The following is a 22,737-nucleotide window of genomic DNA, read 5'->3' on the forward strand; positions in this document are numbered from 1 at the left end:
TTGGACTTTTGTTGTGGGAAATTATAACTGATCAAGAGGTTAATCAATTTTAACCTTCCAGTTGTAAAAATACATATTAATATAAACTGGAGGCTAAAGTTATGAATTTGAGGAAGTGTAAAATTTCTAGAGGTTAAAAATTCATTTCAGTATTTTTCATATATATAAGGTTGAGTATCACTTCATTGTAAAATTTAGATTCTATTCTATATAATTAGAAAGTGATATAACAAATTGATTTTTAAATGTCAGTCATTAAATTCTCAGACAAGCTTGTTATTAGCCTGTGTCAAAATTCATTCTCAAAGTGGCCTCAAGAGAAGAGGTTTCCAGAAAGCCAGCCAATTCTGTGATTCTCTTTTGGAAGAAACACATACAGGAAAAAGAAATGGCGCTGCATGGCTGGAGTCTGGGAGGCATGTTTTCAGATAGCAGATCAGGGAGCCCAAACTTCTCAATAGTTCTCAATCCCTTTAAAGTCTATGTGGAAATACCCAAGCATTTTATCAGGAATCATAGAGGGAGCTAAAAAATTTACATCATACAGAAAAACTTCTATCACAGACAGTTTGAGGATAATATTCTTTTTCATAACTATTAATAATGTATTAGAGTATATTCTTAGCAACTTTTTTAGCAGCTATTTTAATATTTAAAATAATTTTTATTTCTTTATTTATTTGTACTGGGGATTTAGCCCAGGGCCTTTGCATTGAGTTACATCCCTAGATTTATTTATTTATTTATAGACAAGGTCTTGCTAAGTCCTTAAGTCACCCTGGTTGTACTTGAATTTGTAATCCTCCTGCCTCAGCCTCCCAGAGTGCTAAGATTACAGATGTGCACCAGCCCAGCACAGCTTACATTCAACTTTTAGAAATTAAATTTCAATTTAATGTTGACAACTCTAAACATGTGCAGAGGTGATGCATGCCTTTCCAACTTAATGTAGGCGGCACACTGGTCAATTTGTTGGAAGCCCCTAACCTGGAAGCTCCCCTCAGACTTTTATGGACTTAATTGAAAACTCAGGGGATACATAGGAGGAAATGAAGTAGGGGCTTTGTATTTAAATGAATCTGCCAGAAAATAGATAATTGGATAATAATAATTGTAGTAATTATTCAATCTAGGAACAAAAAGTAAAAGTTTAGGGTCACCAAAATTCATTTAAATGCTTAGATTCTACTTTATAGAAAAGTAAGAAAGAGTAATTAATTTTAAACATTAACTTTTAAAAATATCATCTAGGATAAAACAATGGAGTAAAACATGACTTTAACAAGCAAAGGGAGCCCGATTTTGGGGTGTTAAAAAATTATTTCTGCATTTTTTTTGCAGACATTGCTGAGTTTCAAATCATTATGGCTCTTAGATCCCACTGTATACATTTTTAAAGTTGAAGAAATAGATTTGATTGGTACAGTATTCCCACCCCATGATTGCAGCAGGAGAAGGCAATGGATTTAAAGTAACTGCTTAGTGGTGTGCACCACACACTGTCACCAAGCAGAGATTCCATCTCAGGTCCCTGTCAACCTGGAACCAAGAACTAAGGACTTGCCCTACAGAACATCCCAGGATAGGGTTTGGTCCCTACACCAGTCTTCAGGGACTTTCTGGGGAAGGCACAGCCCATCTGCCCATCTGACAAATGATGCCTGATTTTTTAACCTGAACTACTCAGTGAATGATGATGTAATTTATTGGCCTGGAGAAAGATTAAGAAGCTTGAAATGGCTGAAGATCAGCCATGTCAGAGGACAATTAAGAGAAAACTGACTATAGGCTGATAACCCCATCTGCTATCTTTCTCCTGAGGACCAGACAGATGTCCACCTAAATATTTAGTGTCTTAGTTTTCTCATTGCTGAGACAAAATACCCCACACCCAAAATTAAAAAAGGAGAGGGTTCTTTGGTTCACAGTCCATAGCTGGCTGGCTCCAAGGCAGGGTAGCATGGCAGAGGGACATCATAGAGGAGAACCGGTTCATGGCAGGGAGAAGGCAGCAGGCTGCAAGTGTCAAGCATCACCCTTTCTATCCCTTATATTTTATCCAGACTACCTACTCTTAGGTGGGTAGCACTCACACCCTTAATCCTAGCATCCCATCCTTGATCCCAGCATCACACACCCTAGATTCAGCCACCCACCTTCAAAAAGCCCCACCCATGATCACATGAGGCTGGAGGAGGGGCATCCAGACATAAGCCATAACATTTAGCATCTCCTCTTGAGTAATCAGTATCTTAATCTGCATACAGCCCCAAAAGAGCTTAGAGCTGAGTAATTAGCATAGCTGAAGTATGTAGACATAGGCCTGGAGAGGACATCTGAGGAGAGAGAGCAGGTGAGGACAACAGATAGATAGAGCCCTGGAGCCTTCTGGAATGTAGAACATTGAGACAAGAACCAGCAAAAGAAAAAATGTTCAGCCAGAAAGATAGGAAGTAAATGTTTTATTATGATTATGACCTCATCTTCTTATTTAAATCTCACAAATTCCATGAATTAAATGTTATTGTTACCCATTTTATTGATGCAGAAAATAAGGCTAAAAGAGATACATTAGTTAAGATAGGATAGATAACAAATAAACCTCCAGATATAAGTACTATAAAAAAAAAGATGTATGCAGGTACAGGCAACTCTTTTGAGCACCCCTCATCCAAGCAGAGACTTGGGATGCCAGCTTCTCCCTATCTTGTGGTGCATCATTTTCAACAGGAGACTGACATGGGCACCCGAGCTTGCCAAATGGTTCTGAGAACAAAACAGAACAGTCTTCCCCTTTAGATGTAGGATCCTCAAGTGTGGAAACAGTAAAATATCCCACAGTGGGTTTTGCTGCTTCAAGCTCAATGTTCCCAGCCATTCTCAAGCCCTCACCATCCTAGCTGCCCCATCTGGATACACTTGGTTTTTCAACATGCCTTTAAAAGTACTAAAGTACTGGCCCACAACTTTCCTGTCTCAAGTGCTTTCGGACTCTATCTTACTGGCCTGGAAGCCATGTCTAGTCTAACAGACATCAGAATCACATTCATATTTCATACAATGTTTGGTACTGTTGTTTTTTTCCCCATAAAGTTTATTGGTACATTTTTGGTATAAAATACAGTTACATTCATCATTGGGATCCTGTACCATTACATGAGTCTCCTGGTTCTTATTTTTTTTCCCCTTCCCTTGCCATCCCTTCACCCCCTCCACCCTTCCCTATTTGCAAAGACTTTGTTTCCATTTTTTTCCTTTTCTCATATTTTTTCTTTTCCCTTCTTTCCTTTTCCCTACCCCTCCCACTTCCCCTACTCCTTTAGACCTTTACTTCCTATTACACAATATCAATTATACTTTTTAAAAATTAAAAATATCAAGACCTAGGAGACATTACCACAGATTTTACAGAATTTAAAAGGATATAGAAAGCATATTTCAAAAATCTGTTTTGAAATAAATTTGACAACTTCTAAGAAGTACCTTGGAAGACAAATTAATGAAACTAACTCTGGAGGAAATATAAAATTTGAATAGCACCTATTAAAGAAAGTATATTCCTAGCTTGAAAACCTACCTATGTGACAAAAACAGGCTCATATACATTTTAACTGATAAATTATATCAAACATTTAAAGCAGAAAAAAGAAGGAACACTTCTCCCCTCATTGTAGGAAATCAACACTGTGCTAATCCTAAAACTGGATAAAGGTAATAGAAGAAAAAAGTATGAACATAGATAGAAATTTTTTTAACAAAACAAACTATTAGAAGTCAGATCTGGCAGGATGTAGAAAGTGGTTTTATTATAGGGATGGCAGTGTTGGTTCAGCATTGGAAGATCCACCCCCAAAAGTCATCATTTTAACAGAGGAAAGGAAAAAGCTATATGAACCTGTCACTAGTTGGAGAAAAAGTATTGGAGTAAATTCCACAGCTGTTCATGGTAAAAACTATCAGGAGCTTAGAAGTAGAACAGAAACTTCTCAACAGATGAAAGACATGTACTCCATACTTCCAGCAAAAATTCCTTATATAAATGGAGAAGATACAATGCTTTCTCCTTAAGGTGGGGAACAAGGGCAGATATGCTTACTCTTCATCTGTCCATTAAACTTTGAAACCTAGGCCCAAACCAAAATAGTCTGGCAATAAAATGACACAATTAGGATAGGATTGGCAAGAAGCAAAATCTTTATATGTAGATGAAATGATCATCTACAGAGAAAATACTAAGAAATCTCTAGGAGCCTCTAGAACTTGTATTTGAATTTAGCAGGATTAGAAAACACAAGGTATATATAAAAATTCAGGTCTATGTATACTTGTTATAAATGAAGAATTGGATATTGAAATTTAAAAGTTATGTAGGAGTACAAAGGACCTAGAAAAAGAAAAAGAAAAAGAAAAAACAAAACAAAAAAGTGTTGGAAGATGTTTAGTACCTAATTTTAAGACTTCTTCTAAAGCTACAGTAATCAAGGCAGTGTTGGTGGAAGGAAAGACATATAGATCATTTGAATAAAACAGAGAATCTAGAAATAGAGCCACATATACATGGTCCACTGAGTTTCGAAAGATTATTTAACATTAACATTTTATAGAATATAAACTCAATTCAAGAGCCAAGGAAAAGATAGTGTTTTCAGCAAATGGCACTAGAACACCTGGTATCCGTATATAAAATATTAACCTCAACCCTTTATTTCCATACATAAAAATAACTTGAAGGGATCTATGAACCTAAATATGAAAGCCTAAAAGTGTAAAACTTTAAGAAGAAATTATAAGGGAAAATGTTTATGAATTTAGGGTAGGCAAGAACTGCCTAGAATACAAAAAACATGATGTATAAAAGAAAAAAATTGATAAATGAGATTCCATCAATATTTAGAACTTTAAATGACATCATTAAAATGAAAAGTAGTCCTTAAACAGAGCATATTTACAATACATATAATCTATGACCAGAATATATAAAGAATTCTTAGAGCTCATTAATAGACAACCCAGTTAAAATGTAGACATAAGAAGATGATAAATAGCCGTATAGCACAAGGAATGGTGTGCAACTCTACAATCAGAAAAATACTAATCAGTACAATAATAAGATTGAATTATACACTCATTAGGGAGATGAAGTTAAAAGTTTTAAAAGCCTTGTCATGACTTTTTCTTTTTGTTGGATTCTCCCCCTTTGTGTTTAATTTGTCACGCCCAATGGATTCATTCTGCTGGGTTTCCTGGGGTTGTGATCCTCATTGTCTTTTCCTAGGGTATTGTCTAAAATTTTTTGGAGTGCCGGTTTGGTATTCATGAAGTTCCTGAGGTGCTCTTTGTCATCAAAGTATCTTATTTCTCCATCCATTTTGAAAGATAGTTTTGCAGGGTACATCAATCTGGGTTGGAGGCTGTTTTCCTTTAGGGCTTGAAATACATCACTCCAAGCTCTTCTTGCCTTGATGGTTTGCGTTGAGAAGTCTGCTGTGATTCTAATGGGCTTTCCTTTGTATGTGATTTGTTTCTTTTCTCTCACTGATTGTAGAATTTTGTTCTTCTGTTGGATTTCTGGAATCCTAACTATTATATGCCTATGTGTAGATTTTGTTTGATTAAGGCTAGCTGGAGTCCTATATGCCTCACTTATGTGTATGTCAAGTTCTTTTCCCCTCCTTGGGAAGTTTTCTGCCATCACTTCTGTGAAGAGTTTTTTTATGTCATCTGCACTCTCTCCTCCTTCTTCATTGACTCCAATCAGTCTTATGTTATTCTTCTTTGCATTGTCTAGCAGCTGCTGGATTGATTTCTCGTGGTCTCTTACAATTTTAAAGCAATTTTTCTTTTCCTTGTCACTAATTGCAATCTTATCTTCTGTATCTGAAATTCTGACCTCACATTGGTTCATTCTGCTCCATAGACTTTCAATGGAGTTTTTAATCTCCTGGAAATCTGTTTGTTTTATGGATTCCATTTGTTTCTTATGTTGGGGTTCCATCATGTTCCTCAGTTCCTCAATTTTTTTATCTGTGTCCTCTCTAGATTTATTAATCATGTCTTGCACTATGGGCACAATCTCTGCTGTTATCTGAGAAATTATTTCTGATTTCATTTTTTCTAGATCCTCTTTTGTTGCCAGGTCAGGGAGTCCAGGTGGTTGAGCATCAGATTGTTCCATCTCATTTCCCTTTGGGATTGTTGTAGGTGATCTGGAAGTCTGTTTTGATGCTTGTTTCTGTGTATTCTCATTTCCACTGGGTGGGGGGTGCTGCTGGCGCCATGTGGCTCACCTCCTCTGCCCTGGGAGCACTGGAATCGGGTATTGTTGTTTGATAAGTTGAGATGGGCATTACCTCTAGCTTTTGTTCTGTGAGCTACTAAGAAGCCTGTGAAAACTTGTACAACTGACTGTTACAGCACGAACTCAAATCTTGACATTGAATTTCTCTCTCCTCTCTCTTGTCTCCTCACCCCCCTCCCCCAAACACCTTGGACACATAGGTTCACACCTAATGCTCATTTTGTGGGTTGATTCATGGATTCAGTCATTAAAAAAAAACATTTGTTGAACATTTCCTATTCTAAGGCCAAATGAGGGCTGGCTCCAGACACTGGGAATTACTAAGCCCCAGTCCTCAGCCTAAAGACTTTCATTCTGGTGTTTTGCCTGTTTTTAAAAAAAAATATTTATCTCAAATTGTTTAATGGGTTCATTGTGTTCCAAAATGACTTATTATGAACATTATTAAATGTCATCGTTCAACATGGGCTGTGTAGGGGCAAATATCCACAGGTAAATCATGTGCTTTTCTCTCATTAGCCCAGTCTTGGCCCTTTCTACTTGACATGATGGCTTGGATGCCAGGTACTTAGGTATTTTCCTCTGCTCTCTTTGTCTGTTGTCCAGTTTTGAGCCCATGCTACCTCAGAGCCCTGCAGGCAGGGGGTGAGGGTGGGATAGAAGCTTTGAAGGCTCTGAGTAGAGCTCAGCGGCAGACCAGAGTGACTTTGATCCTCTCTCCCAAGGGGAACATCATCTCTATCCATGTGGAACCTTTCAGCCAGAGAACAAAAGGGGAGAAAAAGGAAGAATAAAATATTTATAGGAAAATTATTTCTCACAAGAAAGCATTTGTTCTAAAAGCCTTTAGAAATATAATTATTTTTCTCCTTCTTGGGTTTTTCTGTTTTTAATATGAAGCACTTTAAAGTCCCCTGGTTTGATTTCCAGGAAGCAATAATCCATTTTGCCTTGGGTGGAGTTTAGGAAAGAAACTAGGTTTCAGAAATGAAAATGTTTCCATTGAAACTGACACATGGAGCTCTTGGGGCTACTTTAATGTTCTTGCATAATAAGGGCCTGTCCCCAGGGGCAGGGTGGGCCAGCTTCTTTCCTTGGGTCCTTGTTACAAGAATCTCTGTCCTGTTTGAGCCATATTTAGACTCCCAGCCTCACCCACCCTCACCCACCTAGTGACCATGGCAGCCTAAGGGCCACCTCTGGGCCAGCCCAACAGAAATAAAATGTGAGCCACAAATGTTAGGCACATAGCTTATCTAGTGGCCCATTAAAAATGTTTAAATGATCCCATGGAAATAACTGGAATGAGATATTTTATTTAGCCTTATATGTTATATTAATGTGTAATAAATATAAGATTATATTTTGAGATAGTTTACATTCTTTCACACTGTCTTTGGAACTGGTGTGCAATTGATAATGGTGGCACATTTCATTTCAGACAAGCCACCTTTCAGGTGCTCAGTGGCCACATATGGCTGGTGACTACCTGGAGAGCCTAGCTCTAACGCCAGGTATAGATATTTTACAGCTCACACTGAGCAACATGTCTGTAAAATGCCTTCATCTGCCAGCCCCAGGTCCCCAACCCACGCTGGCTAATTAAGTAGCTAAGGTCGGGAAACATTTGCTGCCAGGTCAAAAGGGAAACTTGGTCTGGATTTCTGGATTGTGTCCAGTGAAAGTATTGCTAGTCCTACTGACAAGCAGTGAACTCTTGAAGATGAGGGTTCAAATCCAAACCTGCTAAAATTATGTCTTTAGGCAAAATATTTGCATGCACATGCATTTGTGTGCGTGTGTGTGTGTGTGTGTGTATGGTACTGGAGATTGAACACAGGGGATTCACACTGAGCTACATCCCCACCCCATCGCCCCTGCTGTTCTTAAAATTTTGAAACAACCACTGCCTGCCTTGCAAGCCCAAGGACCCAAGTTCGATCCCTCGTACCCAAAAAAAAATAAAATAAATTTTTGAAACAGCATCTCACTCAGGCACTAACCTACCCAGGCTCGTACTTGTGATCCTCCAGCCTCAGCTCCCCAGAATGCTGGGATTGCAGGCATGTGCCACCACCACCCAGGTATTTGCCCTCTTTAATCTCTTCCTTTCTCATCAGTTCAATGGTAGGTGTTTGTGTGTGTGTGTGTGTGTGCGCTTCTGTAGTGTTTGTGCTATCAATCTCATAGGCTAGTGACATAAGAGAGATCAAAATGGTAAATATTAAGGCACTGTAGTACACATTAATGGAAAACAACATTATGTATTACTCCAAACCACTAAAAGCTATGCAACTGCAGAAAATAATAAACCCACAATATCTACAAAGACAGAGTAAGGATTCAAATTGAGAAACTGACCAAAGAAGCACATTCTTGTAATTACCCACAATGTCAACAGTTTTCTTAACCACTACCAAACCTTGACTTGTCATTTTTATTTAAGGAGAGAGGTGGGTAGAGAAGGAGAGAATGATGAATGACCCCCCAGGATAATAATCAGCTGTGGTCCTTGAAGCCAGGTACTCATCATGAGGATGTGCCTTGATATTACCTAGCAATAAACTTAGTTGCCATCTTGACAATAGCCCTACTACAGAGAGCATTGCACAGGGAACTGATTTTTAAAGACCAACAATTTGAGGTGTCCACGGAGAGTTCCTGCAATATCTCTGCCTGGTAACCACCTGGATATTTCCTTGCACTGATAGCTTTTAGATTAGTGACATTAGCTTCTAACATTCCCTAGGACACCACTTAAAACTTACCTTCTCATTGTTTTCTTTAAAATGAAGTCGTGGTGCAGGGGAATAGGAACATATGCTGTCTTCATTCCTAAATTTTTCTCTCCAGGCATTTCTTAAAAACAAAATTCCAATTTTGGACTTTTTCCCATTTGCCTTCACTAATTACTTCCTTTATGTACCACCCAGTTGTGCCATAACTAATTCAAGTTCAATAGAATTTAGTCATTATTTATTTCATCACTCACTTCCTGCTCCCAGAGAAGCCGTGTACACGCCACAAAGAGAGGAAATGTACTGGGTGTGGTAGAGTTGCCTATAACCCCAACTACTCAGGAGCCTGAGGCAGAAGGATCACAAGTTCAAGGCCAGCCTGGGCAAGAAATACTATATCTAAAAAATTTTAAAATTCAGGGGGGATAAAAATGATCAAGACGTGATATATAAATGTACAAATTCCCCAAGATGAATAAAATTATCATGTATTACAAACATACCAATAAAAATTAACAAATATATGTGTTCTCAAAAATGTTAAAAAATGAAAGCAAAAAGGGCTAGCAATGTGACTTAGAGCTCCCTGCTTCAATTCCCAGTACCACACACAAGAAAAACAAGCAACAACAAAGGCAAGAACAAAGAGGGATCTCAGGCTTCATAACACCACAGTTGTCATTCTGATTCAATTACTCAAGAAAAAGTTTGTCCAGGTCCAAAAGCATAGAACATATTTTCATCTCCAAATCTGCCCTCACTAGTTGTATAGTGTGCAGTAATAAAGGAAGGTCAACCAAATGAGAGCAAGCAAAGCTACTTATTCAGAGCTTGCTATATATAGCAAGGGAGTCAGCCACTCCTTCCCTTGCATTTTGGCAGAGACTCAAAGTAGGCAGAGAAATGAGAAAACTTTATAACAAGAACACAAAGAAGGCCTGCCCTGATCAAGGTGGTTGGCATGGGGAAGCAGGAGGTGGGCTAAGTAGAAGCAGGACACCCCGTGTGATTAGTTAGAGGTGCATTTTTGGCTTTCTCTGGCTGGTCCCAAAGTGGAAAGCTGGGGGGAAAAGTAAGAAAGCTTTCAGGAACCACATCCTGGCTATTTGGAGCATCGTTGTGTGGCTTCCTGGATTGTTACTAGTGCTAGTGATCTACTTTCTGTAAGTCTGTCTCCCAGCAGGCCTGTTCCTGGGCTAGTTACTGTTGATAATGTACTGGTTTCCTGGACTGATTGCTAGCTGTAGATTATGGGTTGGAGTTCTATTTCTACGTATGGTCTGACCATTGTTCATTGCATATCCAGTCTCTTGGGTACAAAACAAAGCCAAGAAGGACAGCAGGAACCTAGAAAGAGATAAACATGAATGATTAGGAAATTATCAGACCAAGTCACTAGATCAGCAACACCCTGGCAGCCACTCAGTAATTCATTAATAGCATCCTCTGCATCTTTCTCAGCCTATTCACAGATGCACAGCTTTGTGATACTTTTCATCTCCACTGTCACATTACCTGAGACAAAGCCTCAAGTGATCCTGCAAAAGGCTCCAGGGAGGTCAATGTCCAGAATTCAGACTCAGAACTCAGTCAGGCATCTATGGACTGATGATGCAACAGGTTACCCAAGGTATCTTTATCCCAGAAGCCTTCTGAGATAAAGAACTCAGAAGCATTTTCTTAGGTTCCAACCATCCTTAAATGTAATATCACAGCTTCTTTGGAAGGGCAGCATACACTTCCAACCACCACGGGTTGTCATTAGAATAGTGCCATGCATGGGCTTTAAGTCAGACTTACAATCCAACCTTGACTCTGATAAGATAATTTCCAAAAATAAAGGATAAAACCATCTACCATCTACTTGGCATCTCATGCATGGTAGATACTATGCTAAGTGCTTTAGACCCGTGTCTCATATAATTTGACACAAGAGTACTGTGTGGTGAGTACCACTCCTGTTGAATTTCATAGATCTCCTAAGTCAAACTGTGAACAGAGTTATGTTCCTTTTGCAGGCTCTAGGGAAAAATTCCGGCTTCTAGAGGTTACTTCCATTCTTGCTTAATGGCCCCTCTCCTGAATCACTCCTGCCTCTGCTGCTATTATCACTCTCACCTGACATTCCTATGTCCCTCTTATAAGAATCCTATGATAAGGTTGGGCCTACCCAAGCAGTCCAGAATAATCTCCCCATCTCAAGATCCTTACCTTAGTCACATCTGCAGAGTTCATCTCGCCGTTCAAGGTAACATATTCTTAGGTTCCGGAGATTAGAATATGGACATCTTTTATTCAGCCTACCACAGTAGATACACAGAAGTTCAGAGAGGCTTTTTTTGTATTGCCACATTAGCTATTTGGAGTGGAGTGCGGGTTTGAATTTTCCAACTACATCAAGCTTCACTTTCCTAGTCCACCAGTTGGCCCTTAAGGTCAAATCCAACATCATGCCGTGTATACGAAGTGTAATCGTCACCCCGACCCTTTCCCAAGCATATTGGTCCCTACCACCACCATTCAGTACAGCCAGCTTCCAGCTGTCCGCACCAAATGCATACAGAATCACTAGGCTTCAGAGAGAGCATCGCTTCTGGGGAGAAGTTTTGGTGGATGGAGACACCTCTGTTTGAAGTTCCGCCCCCATTTCCAAAGCCATATTCACCGGTTTCATTTCTTCTTGTTTCCTGGGCATCTTCCGTGTACTGCCCTCACCTCCATGCTGTAACCCTTAAAATGCTTCCCTAGCTCCATCCTCAAAGCACACAGGGATAGAACCTTCCCTACAGTTGCTCCATACTAGGCCAAGAGTCAGGAAGAATACCTGGGTTGACCAACAATTTTTTTTCCAAGAAATGGGACCACATCAGCACCCAAATGGCCAGGGTGTTATAGACCAGAGGACCCATCCTGGCACCTACGTAGCACATCCTCAAGCTGAGGCACAGGTGGGATAAGGGTTTACCATGAGAGGAGGAAGGTCCTATCAGCTTTTGCCCCACCCTAACCTTCCTCTGGAGTATGAGAAAACTCATGGAGCCCTTGCTCAGTTATACAAGGCAGGATCACAAGAGAGTGGCACACTAATGTTGGGTTGGCAGATTCTCTCACTTCCTCCACTCTGGATCTTCATTGCCCAGTTCTCTTAATTGATGTTCGAGGCCTCATCTACTTTTCCTAGACCAGGTCTCTTGTCTTCAGTGTCTTACACAATAGTTTGTGAACCTAGAGTACAACCTCTTGTCATGTAATTCATCCAAGACACTGGCTTGAACTTCTGACCCTGTTCTCAGGATCTGTTCAATAAAATCCTATCAGTGGAGAACACAAGGCTTTCGTGGTGTCTTCTTCAACAAGGCCTGAAAGTTAGAGAAACACAATCCCTTGTGCCAAGAGGAGATGCTCTGCTGCTCTATTGCTTCCTTGTCACATGTGAGTAGTGAGAGCTTGGAAGAAGAGGGGAGAGGCATTCATAGAAGAAATTAATACAGACCACAAACTCAGATTCTTTCTTTTACTTTTTCTCTATACCATGGCTCAGTTGCCTGTTAGAAAATTGTAAGTCAATTTCTGTTAGTAATAACTAAAAACAATTTTTCAGCATTCCCTTTCATCTCTCTCCACAGGGTAAACTTTTGTTTTCAGTGAAGGCTCAAGGCCTTCATGCTGGGATGTATCTCCTGCTTTTTTTTTTTTTTTTAAAGACAGTGTCTAAATTGCTAAATTGTCTGGGCTGGGCTTGGACTTGTGATCCTCCTGCCTCAGTCTGCCAAGGTGCTGGGATTACAGGCATGCACCACCACACCCAACTTCATGGGGACAAATTATAGAAAGCAAGCCTAGCAGGAAAGGTGGCTCTCGAGGCAGCGTCTGAGTCTCTTCTATAGGAAGATCTTTAAAAGAATTTCTGACTCCTGAATCCACTATCGTAAGCTCTCTCTGGGTCTTTGTGCTTGACTCCTGCTAGGGAGCAAGGCATCACTCTTCCCACCCACCATGAGTTCTGCTCCCTGTGAGACCTTGCACGAGGCACTGCATAAATGGCTGGACTGGGTCAGGTGAGGGAGATGTTTATTACCCGTCTTGGCTGCGAATGAGGCTGTACGTACAGAGCTTGTTCAGGACACACATGTGCAGTGGTTACCTTGTACACTGTCCTCCCACCCGGGCTCTGGCCAGCGATGCCAACCAGTTGTGGATGTTATCACAACAGCTCCTGTGACTCCAGGGCACAAGTGGCCTGTCGTCTTTCTCATACAAAGGATCCAAGTTTTCCAAGTGACTTTAGGAAGAGCATGATGGTATTTCTCACACACTCCGGATAGAGAATAAACACAGCAATGTATCTTGGTCTCTGAAAACAAATCCAGACTTCTTTCTTGTGAATTTCCACAAGCCACTAAAAATAGGAAAATAATTTAAACAGAACTGAATACAGGCTGGTGAGCCTGTCCAAAAAGGAGCCAGTGTTTTTATGCTTCAAGACCATTGTTATAGTGCATTGTCTTACTCATAAAAAATCTAGTTTATATTTGATGTGGAAAATTGTTTCAAAAATAAAGATTAAAATAAAGGACACGAAGGATTCCCAGATGGCCAAGAAATCCCCTAAATCCTTGTATGTCCTTGGAATACTCTTTTAACTCTTATGGGCGTCAGTCTCTTAAAATTCTGTTAAATATAGGCAGTGCTGGGTTGTCTCCAGGGCAGCACAATCCAGCAGAGCTTTCTGCCATAACAGAAATATCCTAGACCTGCACTGTTTAATACAGTGACCGCCTACCTACTGAGCATTTGAATGTGGCTCTTGCCGAGGAGGACATTTAATATAACTATACTATTTTATTTTTGCAGTACTAGTGATTTAACCCAGGGTCTTCACACTGAGCCACATCTTTAGCCATTTTTTATCTTTTTTTTTTTGGTACTGGGTATCGAAGTCGGGTCCTTGCGCTTGCGAGGCAGGTGGCAGAACCACTGAGCTAAATCCCCAACCCCCTTTTTTATCTTTTATTTTGAGGCAAGATCTCACTAAATCACTAAGATGTCCAGGCTGGGGTTTACCTTGTGATCTTCCTGCCTCAGCTTCTCAGAGTGCTGGGATTACAGGAATGGACCGCCACACTCAGTCTGGAGTGAAAATTTTAAATTTGCTTAAGTTTATACGTCCATATATGTTTAGTGGTCATGTGGGGTTCCTTCCTGATGAAAAGACAAAGAAAGACAAGACAAAGGCAGGTGCTCACAGGTACATCTACGGGGCTAAGGAAGCAAAGGCGTGGGCCCAGTAAGTTAGTCACATGACGGCTTTGCCAACTGGCAAGACCAAGTACAATCCAAAGTAGAAAAGGATGAGGGAACTGGAGAGTGCGGCTCAGGTACAGCTAACTAGTGGCAAGACTTCAGATGAGAAAGGACTGAGCAACCCCTTCCCGTGCACTTGGCCTTCCTGGATGTTCTTGGTCTTAGTCCAGACAGCTACAGACACCAACAGCTTGGTGGCTGCAGAGGAAGCAGAAACAGTCCAGTTAGATGAGATCGTTGGCTCCCTGCCGCCAATCAATCAGAAGGCTTTTAAGATGGGAGTCTATGAAATATGGATTAAATGCAAAAAAATTAATGCAGTGAAGTTTTCAATTTAGAAGCATCCCCAAGGAGCCAGGGCCCAGCTTCTCACAACACAAGACCTGCTGCAAGCCTCACTGGAGGGAGGACTCATATCCACCTACCTAAGCGGTCCATGAGGCCCATTAGGTTATATCCCCCTTTTGGGGAAGGATCTGAAATGTGGTATTCATCTGTGCTCCCCCAGAGCAAATGTTCTTTCTGCAAGAAACAAAAGCAACAGAAACACTCATTTGTACCATTGTGTTTTGCACAATCACATGCCTTTAAATTGCCACATTAAAAACTCTTTTTGAGGCCCTGTGGAGTTAGGTGATTATGTTTAATATAACCTTCTGGGTTTTGGTTTCATGCAGACCAACAAAGAATATGGAAACATGTAATTCCATACTGCTCCAAGTACTGATTCAGTTTGAGCCTCAATTAAAATGTTTGTTTACTTATCTGCTAATCTCATTATTTTTTCTCAATTTGCTCTCAGTGAGTTGGAGCTCAGAACCTGACGTCCAGCCATTTCTGAAATATGACCAAAATGGAAACTTGGAGAGAGAAAACACTATTCAGAGGGGAAAGGAAATACATAAAGCCCCAAATGACCACTGTGGAGTGTCCCTTACCTTTCCCCTTTCACAGAAAACCATTTTCTACAGAGAAGGTATATGCACAAAGGAGTGGCTTTTTAGAAATTTACCGGTGATTTTATCATGGTAAAGTGAGCCACAATCCCAATGAGAATACTTTCTATTATTGTTAGAAATGCATAGAGCCTGTATTTATTTTCAGAAGGGTTTGGTATCATTTTTATTATTTCTCTTCACAAAAAGCAAAACAGAAACCACCTGAACCCTTAAGAAGTAGATCAGATATATTCTCATTCTCTCATTCTCTCTCTCTCTCTCTCTCTCTCTCTCTCTCTCAGAAAAATTCACCCAAAGTGATTGACCCTGGGGTCAGCTAGCCCATAGGTGGTTGGGCTGGGGCAAGGAGTTCTGGTCTCTAGATGTCCAACCTGCTGAATTCTCCCTGGGGTCCGATCCTTGCATCCTCCATGAGAAGTGCTGAGAGCCACTGGGTAGCTAGTAACTATACCGACAGACAGTCCTTCTCCCTAAATACTCCCAGTCCAGCCACCCCACAGTGTCTCAGGCTCAGACCGCCTCACCACTGAAACCTCTGAAGGTGGTTGTTTTGTAATTAACACCTCCTGGATGGAGTCCAAGATCCTTCTTATTCTGAATTCTCTTCTATAGAAAGTAAGTAGTCATATCATTATTTTTACTGTGATCTGACCATGACTGCCAGGCTGTTTTTAAAATCCCTGCTGGTATCTTTCCTGGGGCAGAATGTTCTTTAGAAAGAACAGCTACCCTGTGTCTACCTGAACTACTTATGTATGTAGTGGAGGGTTGGGGAGAGCTCCTCCCAAGCCTGACCAGTAAGCTCCTCACTGTCCTCGGAAGCCTAAAGGAAGGCCATTGCCAAAGCCAGTCCTTCCTGCTGGCAAGCCAGTCATGATGACAGCAGATGCATACCCAAGGGCCCCCTCAATTGGCAGACACTGGGAGAGATCCCAGCTACTAGGGGGACAAAGCAAGGTAAAGAAAATAAAACAAACAAGAAAACTCAATAGGCAAATGAAGCAAGTAGAAGTAAGAAGCTCTGCACGCAAGTTTCCACATCACCCACGACACGAAAGGGAGTGGGCCATGGTGTTTCAAGAGTGTTCCCTGGAGGCACCTGGCAGCAGCCCAGTCTCATTGTCAAATGAAGTTAAGAAGTGCCACTTCTCAAGTACTTTTTCTTCTTGTAAAGTCACATTGGAATATCAGAGATTATGGGAAGTTCTCAATAAAGAACTCTACTTTGTTCAACCCAGTGCTCCCCAAATTTGACCACATGTAGATCCTCTTTTTTTAATGGAACATGGATGTATCCCTCTCATCTCTCACTTCCCTGTATTTCACCCTCTGGAAAGCTTCTTTTCTGCCCCTGGGGCCACCTCCCAGGCACTCTGCTGTCTTCTACACCAAGTCATTTTTATGACCCAATCTGTGTTGGGAGCTGCCTCTCCCTTAGGTCTTTTCTCTCTCCTGCTGTCCCCTCCACCTTGATCTAGAGCCTCCATGCCTTCTCCAAAACCGTCTCCCTGCCCTTTGGTATCTTCCCTTAAACCTCAACCAGGTCATTTGCTCTAAACACCTCTTTCTCCACGTCCCTCCTAAGGTCAAAGACCTACCACGACTCCCTCAATCCTCCTACAATAATATTGAAGTCTCCTGCCCTCTGTCCTATGTCTTGTATCAACACTGGGCCCTCTCTAGCCTACCATGTTTTCCCACTCAATTCTATACCTGTGTCTTTTATCAGGCAGTCCTAGAGAGGTGGTGAGTAAGAGAAAGGGCTTTAGAAACAGGTGAATTTTAATACTGTTCCATTCCTTATTGACCACATGGCATAGGTTTTCTTGAACTTTGACTTTTTAACATAATCATACCTGACTGTGAGGGATGTCATAGAGATGGGGTGATATCACACACTCACAAGTGTGTGGCCTGCCACATGGAAAGCCTAACAAATATTCCAAATTCTTCTTCTCAGCCAAACATCCCTCTGGTAACCCCACTTCCAGGACTGTGCTTAAACACACACACATACACACACACACACACACACACACACACCTTCTAGAATTACTTCCCTCTTTCCCCATTACCTAGGCCTTACCTGTCCTGGATGCAACACATTGCCACTTTCTCAGTAGATCCTTCCCTGAAATATCTGAGCAGCTCTTCCCATCCTGTGTGTCTCGTGCAGCCACAGCCTTAGTTGTCCTTGTGTTTGTGGTCACCCAGCTCCCCAGCTGGACTGCACCTCTCGAGTGCCGGGATTTCCTCCGACTGCTCATGGTCCCACAGACCTGGTCCACAGAGACAAAAGAGCTGGCCCCGTTGTACATTCATGTCATGATGAAACTGGTACCTTTTCCTTCTGGCTCTTCGAAACCTTATTAGTTTTCAGTTTGCTGCAGCTTTTGAAACCTTGCTGTGATGGCATATGAGTGGGAAGAAGGGAAAATTTAAAGGCCGGCTCATCGTTTATACCCCAAACACCAGAAGGAAAACTAGCTGAGAATCATCAGTACATTTGGTGAATAGCATCTCTGAGGAAATGGCAAACCCATGTGCTGGAAGGAGGCAGAACCATAAGGATCCAGGAGAGAGGAACCAGTAATCACCAACCCTTTTCAACAAGCCTGCCACTAACCTCTGCTCTCCACATGCACGTGCAGGGGAAAAGAAGGAAAGTGGAACAGAGAGAGGATGAACAGAAGATGTCCAGATATTCCACAGTGGGGATGCTGGGTGAGTCCCTCATCCTACTGCTCTTCCTTCAACTAAGGTTTTAACGACTGCAGAAGTGTTCACCATCAAAGCTGAGCTTGACCCCCATACTGACACCCTTCCATACAGCAGTAGAAAGGCCAGCTATCTGGCTGAAGATGTGGGGGACCAGCCTTGCCTGCAGTTGACTCTTCACACAGCAATGGAGCCTTTGGCTTTGCTGGGCTTCACATCTGGAATCCCCTCTCTTCTTGCCCGCCCCCCACCAACCCAGGCAGTCTTAGAAGAACTGCTATTCATCAGGCCCTTATCCCCTTCCCTTCTCAACGATTTCCTCCTGATCACAGACCAAGGACCTTTGAAATAATTTGCTCTGGCTATTTCTCATTTCCAGCCATATCCCCCTGACCCCGACCCCAGGATTTTCTCCGACTGCTCTGCATGGGACCTGGTCCACAGAGACGAAGAGCAAAATGGAGAGCAAAGTGGAGAGAGACAAAGAGAGAGAGACAGAGAGACAGAGAGACAGAGACAGAGAGGCTCCCATCAGATCCTCGTTTCGGTCTGTGACACCATCCTCTTCCAACCTTTTCCCCTCAGTGTAGACAACTTCACACAGTGTACACTGGGATGCTTAGGGGAAAGGCTGGGATTTCCTTGTCTGTCAGCACCTTTTTATAATGGCTGAGCTAATCTGAAATGAGTAGACTCCCTGCCTTGCCCCTCCATTCCCTCTGACGACCTTCTTACCAGATGCTCATCTCCTTGTCCACAGTGTGGTGATGAGGGGCTGTGACTTCCCAGTTGAGCTGAGCTGGAAAAGCTCCATCAGTGGCCATGCAACATCGGGAGTCACGATGGAGAATAAAGGCAGACCAGACAAATGGCCCCGGAGGAGCCAGGAATGCAGAACAGAAAAAGACATACACGGATGAGGGAAGCTAGGATAGTGGAGAAGAGTTTGTTTTTCTCATGGTTCCAGAATGAATACATTTCCAGGAATCTTATTACAGGTTCCCAGTGAACTGTCATTATCAATACTCACTTGCTGGACTTACTGTTTTTCTTACTTTAATTCTTGGAATCATAAACAACAGATAAACTGCTGACACTGATTGTGTTTGTCACGAAAGACAGTTTCAAATTATTAGCGAACAACTGGTGGTGGCCCAGGAGAGGAGAGAGGTGAGGAGACAAGGGAATGATCAATTGGGGGCATTGGGGATTAGACATGCATAGCAGAGCTGGGGAGGTCAGCCTGGGGATCCGCCATCCTGGACCACATCTGTTTAAATTCAGCGCATTAGCACACAGGAAGGCTGTCCTGGGGCAACAGGGGAGAGAGTGAACCCACCCCACCCAGCCCTGGGGCTCCAGGCTCAGCAGAGAACCAGACTCGGATGATGCATGGAGCGAGGCTGCCGCCAAGGTGGGAAACCCAAAACCAGGTGGCCAGGGCCACTGGTTAGCTCTCTTATGGCCTCCTAGCAGAATGTAGAATGAATCCTGACTATCACTATGCTGAGAGAAGTATGAGTTCAAGGTTTATTTTACACGTGCACGTACTCCACAGAGACTTATTTTAAGGCTTTACATGATTGCATGATTCTCAAGCCTTTGTTTGGGTTGGAGGTTTAACATCCTTGAATGTGCCACAGAATCTGTCAAATTCCATTTTGTTAGGGACTTGGTGCCTCACCGAGCTGCCTCCTGATATCTGAGATCATCGTGGGCTCAGGCCCCACAGTCCCTATTCTGCTACTAGGAGACCACAGCCACGAGACCTTTAGCTTCCCAAAGCTATAGCTGCCCTCATAGCCAAGCCTAGAGGCGCAGGGAGCAAGGAGCAATGGGTCCCCTGAGCTGGTCATTCCTAACTTCTCAGTGGCCTTCAAGCCCAAAACTAGAGGAGATGCTGGATCTGAAGGCCACATGCTGGCTGGTGCTCCTGGTATACAGGGGAGGAACTCTGGGCACCACCAGGTGCAGTAGCCCATGGCACCCATAGCACTGTGCAAGTAAAGATGGCACCTTCCATCCTTTCCTTGCTGTCTTCTCTCCTGCAACCTCTCCCCTCTTGGCCATTTGTGGGGTTGCCTGCCTCTCCTATTCTTCTTCTTTTTTCTTGAGCCTTAGGGCTACCAATGCGCTCACAGCTTTGACTTATCCTACCTTGGAATTTTAAAAGAATACTGTTGCCACCTGTGCCAGATGGTTATGTTGTTGCCTTGGGACGTACTGTACCCCTGAGGGTGAGACTGAAGTGACACAGCTCCTATTGCCCAAATCACAAGGCTGATATCGCTCATAATCCATCAGAAGCACTTTTTACCTGTTTGAGTCCTCCACTCGCTGCCCAGACAGGAGGCTATGAACAAGATGAACTAAACACACAGCAATTGCACAGACACTGTTGGAGCAAGGGTGCAGGTGGGGCCAGACACCAGACATCAGACTGTTGCTTGAACAAGTAAAAGGGAACATCACCCACCACCCTCCCCTGCTACACAAACCAAACCCTAACTAAACCCAACCTGGAAACTAAAAATAGGATCTGGAGGAGAGATGGAGAAGACAGCCAGCAAGGAAATTCGTTTCTGACTGTAGAGGTTGGAAAAGGCTCGTCTCTTCACTCGGGTGGCAGAGTGGTTGATTGTGCAACCTTCCAGCCTGAGCCCAGTACCTCTTATCTGGGCTGTCAGTTAACTGACAAAGGGGAGCTCTAGCCACAATGGGGCTGTAATTAGCTCAGACCCTGGGCAGGGACAGGCTTGGTATGGGACACTTCCAAGTTACTTGTTCAGAATGGCCGGCTTTGCATGTAGTGCTCCTGCCCCACGCAGGCGAAGGGCTTGCACTGCCTGGGGAGACCCCAACACAGGCTGTGCTGTGGGGGCCCAGAGGGTGCAGTCAAGGGCTCTCTGAGCTACCCACACCCCTGCCTTGCAGTTTCATTCAGCCTTGGCTTCCCCATGAGAGGAAAAGCTGAGTTAATAAGTTAAGGATTTACAAACCATTTTGTGCCCTTGAAAGATAAGGAAAGCCTACAATGCAGTGATAAACACTGTCCAAGGCCAGAAGTCTCCAGGGAGATGTCTTTGAACACAGGTGTTTGCAGGGTCATCTCAGCCTTCCAGGTCCTCCCAAAAGGAAGTTCAGTGACAGAGGTCTGCTCTGTCCACCAACTTGGGCTGCCACCACATGTGATGAGGTGGCAGGCTGCACACTTGGGGAACTTTTGGCCACTAAGATTGCTCCTGCTCTTTTTCCTAAACTCCAGCAGCCTAGGCCTGGCTTAGGCCAGGGATCTCCCATCCCTCTCCTTAGCTTCCCATGAACATGAAGTTTGTGGTGTGTGTCAGCATGCATCTAAATAATAGAGATAATGACTACCTTTTCGTTTTTGGTTTTGGGGTTTTTTTGGGGGGGTACCAGGGATCAAACTCAAGACCTTGCACTTGTGAGGCAGGAACAGTGCCACTGAGCTAAAACCCCTGCCCAATATGATTACTTTAATACTGCTGCTGCTCCTTCTGTCATTTCTTCCTCCTTTTCTTCCTCTTCTTTTTTCTCTTTGAGTGTTCACTTCTTTCAGAACATTTATTTCATTGGTGTTTCTGCTTGCCTGGTACCTTATACATGGCTTACTGTACTGTCTGGTAATCTTGCTTTTAGCAAACAGATTCCAGCTGTTTGAAATGTGTTCCTTGGTCACCAGGAGCAAATCCAGTTGCCTGGACTAACTTACCAGCCCCAGTGATGCCATCAAGTCATTAAATTAGAGATATGGCTATAACTAGTCTCCCTAGAATGAATTTTAACCAAGAGCCCAAGGACTCAGGCACCAGTCTAAGCTCTGCCTCTAACTAGCTGGCCCTTCCAGTACTCAGTTCCTCATCTATAAAGTGACTAGAAGGGCTTGCCTTCCTTTTCAACTATCTTAGATAGCTGTGATATCTGTGATATGTTTGGCATCAATTAGAGTCAGGCCCCAACCTGGACAGGGTACATCCTTTTCACTGTGAGTGCCCCTGACCTTCCTACCTCAGACTTAGTTTCCACCTAGGAGAAGGCCAAGGTCGAGGTACTGATAGGAGGCTGAGTAGCAGCCCACTCCCCAAATCAAGGAGTTGGCTCAAGCTGGGGGTGGGTAGTAAACTCCAGGTTGCACCTGACATGCAACCACTGGATGAATTATTTTCACTTCTGTGAAAAAGACCTAGGCTGTCGCTTCACTGTAAAGCCCGCCACATCTTAGAATCACCAGTGTCACGAACCATCTCATGGAAAGTGGAAATGGGCAGGATGTGGTTTGAACTGACAAAAGCGGAGGCCACCATTCCTCACTGGGGGGTTGCAGGGTGGCCAGGGGATGAGAGGGATGCTGTGCTTTCTGGCCTGGATCCAAGTGGCCATAAAGTCTGGGGCAACCTAACTAGTTGCTTAGTATTAAGATGGTAAAGCCACCACCACCAATAACAATGACAGCAACAAAACACACACACACAACCACCATAAAGCGAACTCAAATTGGCAGGCCGTATTTCTCCTTTCAGTAAAAAAAAAAAGCTTTTTATCTGGATAGCAACTGACACTCAAAAAACTTTCATATACACTCCATGCTTGCAATAGCCTAATAAGGCACACAGCTGTGTAAGTGTTCCTAGTTTTCAGGTAAGAATGCTGAAATACGGTTACAGTTGTGAAAATGAAAAGTGACAAAGTGAGCTTAAGC

This window comes from Heterocephalus glaber, unplaced genomic scaffold (assembly GCF_053883595.1).
Source record: "Heterocephalus glaber isolate CG9 unplaced genomic scaffold, H.glaber_assembly_v1.0 deba00000331, whole genome shotgun sequence".
Taxonomy (NCBI): domain Eukaryota; kingdom Metazoa; phylum Chordata; class Mammalia; order Rodentia; family Bathyergidae; genus Heterocephalus; species Heterocephalus glaber.